We start from the raw sequence: 3,184 nt of genomic DNA, 5'->3' as shown, positions 1-3,184 counted from the left end.
ACTGGGGGCGGGCTCCCCGCTCCTGTGTCTTCCCCCCTGAAGACCAGCACCCGTCTGGCCAGTCAAGGGGCCGTCTGCAGCCCTAACTGGTTCTCCTCCGCACTCCTATGGCCATGAGGGGTGACAAGGAAATGTCCCACGGGGTCCCCCAGGGAGCAGCCCAAGCAGATCAGAGTGGGGGTACACATGGTGGCCCAGCGCTCGAGACACCCGTGTGTGTGGCCACCACCTGGGATGCCCCTGTCCCCGATGGGGTGGCCGAGTTCAAGTCTCCACTGCTCAGGTACCGGGGCTGCTGCCCCCTCAGGAAATGGAGCTTGGGACCTGCAGATGGGAGGCCTCTGCCTCTCAGATGGACCAGGCTAACAGGATATAAACCCCCAGTCACAGGAGGACTTGGAGACAGCGTTGTTCCATTCACAGGAACCCAGAGAGCCTTGAGGGAAGGCTGCAGGGTGAAACCAAGGTCCGGGCCACACCGGGCACCCCTGCCAGCTCCCAGCGGGGCTCGCTCTTGACCTGCCGCCAGCACTCAGGCTCCAGGTGCCTGAGCCACCCCTGCCCATCACTGGCGCCAGGTTCTGTGCTGGGTCTTTTAGATCCCAGCTGCGGGGCTCTGCCAAGTCAGCAACCAGGGCCTCCTTTCCCAGCGCTGCTGGCTCAGCCTGAAGGCAGAGGCAGGGAATGCTTTTTTCATCCCCTCTTACTTGTTTCCTTAAGAGATATTTGGGGGGCCAGCACTGCAGCACCAGCATCCCATAGGGCGCCAGTTCCAGTGCAGGCTGCTCCACTTCCCATCCAGCTCCCTGCTGTGGCCTGGGAAAACAGTGGACAATGGCCCAAGTGCTTGGGCCCCTGCACCTGTGTGGGAGACCCATATGGAGCTCCTGGCTTCAGATCAGCACAGTTCCGGTCATTGCAGTCAATTGGGGAGTGAACCAGAGGATGGAATTGTTCTCTCTCTCTGCCTCTCTGTAACTCTGCCTTTCAAATAAATAAAATCTTTTAAAAATTAAATAAAATATAAAATCTGAAAAAAAAAGAAAACTAATGCCTCTCTCTTTGTTTTTGTTGCATATGATTGCTTTAGCTATTTGGAATCTCCTATATTTCCATATGATTTTCAGCATCGTTTTTTCTACATCTGTGAAGAATGTCCTTGGTGTTTTGATGGGAATCACATTGAGACTATAAATTGCTTCTGGTAGTATGGACATTTTGATGATATTTCTTCTTCCAATTCATGAAAATGGAAGAATTTTCCATTTTGAAATGTCTTCTTCTATTACTTTAATATTTTGTAATTTCCATCAAAGAGATCTTTACATCATTGGTTAAATTTATTCCAAGGTATTGAATTCCTTTTGTAGCTTTTGTGAATGGGATTGTTCTCAAAAGTTCTTTCTCAGCCATGGCATTGTCTGTGTATTTAAAAGATGTTGACATTTCTATGTTGATCTTATATCTTGCCACTTTACCAAACTCTTTATTTGACAGGTAGAGTTATAGACAGTGAGAGAGAGAGAGACAGAAAGAAAGATCTTCCTTACATTGATTCACTTTCCAAATGGCTACTACGGCCAGAGCTGTACCGCTCCAAAGCCAGGAGCCAGGTGCTTCCTCCTGGTCTCCCATGAGGGAGACTGAAAAGAGAAACTATTAATAGTGAAAATTTTACATCTTTTACTTCTCCATTGCTTTCAGAAATTGCTTTGTCTATACTAAACCATCATTTTGTCTGTGACTTAGCAATCCAGAGTGAATCTGTGTGTAGCACAGGACCTAAACTACACAGAAAAGCATCTGCATCATCTAAACTTTCCCTTTACTCTCAGTCACCTGAATCTGCAGGAAGACTGGTATACACACACACACACACACACACAAACACACACACACACACACACACACACAGAGTTCCCCCTTTCTCATTCCTTCACCATATCCCCTCTCCTTTCCTCTCTATTTGCTCTTCCTCCACAACAAATAAAAATCTTTTTCCTCCTTTTTAAGAAGGTACTTCCTGATTACTCTGTTCCCAGAGATATCCCAAGATGTACATCTTCCTATCTCTTTAGCTTAGGTAGAGCATATATTTTCTACAGGAACTGTCCTTTGTTTCCATTTTGTGGTTCCACTTTTGGAAAGTTACTCAAGCCTACTACTTTTAGCAGTCAATCATGATAAGGAATGAAATTAGAATGAAATGTGGAATGACAAGTTTTGTAGATATCATGTCCATTTAGCTGATAGTGTTCATTAGTTCTGTTGCTTGTTTTTTTGATTTTATGTCTAGTTTACCTGATTATTGATGAAAATGTTTTGTCAAAGTCCAGCATTACAATTGTATTGAAGTCTATGTCTCCCTTTAAGTGTCCAGGCTCCCTGGTGTTGGGTGCATATACATTTACTATAGTCACTGTGTCCTGTTGGATTAATCCCTTAATCATTATATAGTGCCCTTCTTTATCTCTTTTTACAGTTTTTGTGTTAAAGTCTATTTTGTCTGATATTAGGATGGTTACATCTGTTGTTTTTTGGTTTCTGCTAGGATGTAATATCTTCTAATCTTTTACTTTTGCTCCGTGTGCATTTTTGTTGGTGAGTTATGTTTCTTGTAATCAGCAAATAGATTTTCTGCTTTCACATTTCTTCATAATGATATCTATCTTTCTGTGTTTCTGTGTGTAGCACTTCCACAAGCATCTGCAAGACTGGAAGAGTAGTGACAAATTGGATTTCTGTTTGTTATAGAAGGTCTTTCTTTCATCTTTGTTCATGAATGAGAGCTTTGCAGACTACAGTATTCCGGGTCCACAGTTTTTTTTTTTTTTAATTTTTCTCTTAGTACATAGACTAAGTCTCTTCATTCTTGCCTAGCCCGTAGAGTTTCTGATGAAAAATCAGCTGTGAGTCTAATTAGAGATCCACTGACAGTAATCTGTCACTTCTCTTCTGCACATTTTAGGATTTTTTCTTTATATTTTCTTTATATTTTACTGTTGATAGTTTAAATACAATGTGTTGTGGTGAGGATCTTTTCTGGCCATGTCTATGAAGAGTTCTATGTGCTTGCTGTACTGGGATGTCCTTTTCTTTCTCAAACTAGGGATGTTTTCTGTAATTATATTACTAAATAGAACTTCTAATCCTTTCTCTTTCCACAACTTCAGGAACTCCTAAG

This window comes from Oryctolagus cuniculus, chromosome Y (genome assembly GCF_051225735.1).
Source record: "Oryctolagus cuniculus isolate XC-2025 breed Fujian yellow rabbit chromosome Y, ASM5122573v1, whole genome shotgun sequence".
Lineage (NCBI taxonomy): Eukaryota > Metazoa > Chordata > Mammalia > Lagomorpha > Leporidae > Oryctolagus > Oryctolagus cuniculus.
Note: the sequence above shows the minus strand (reverse complement) of the source record.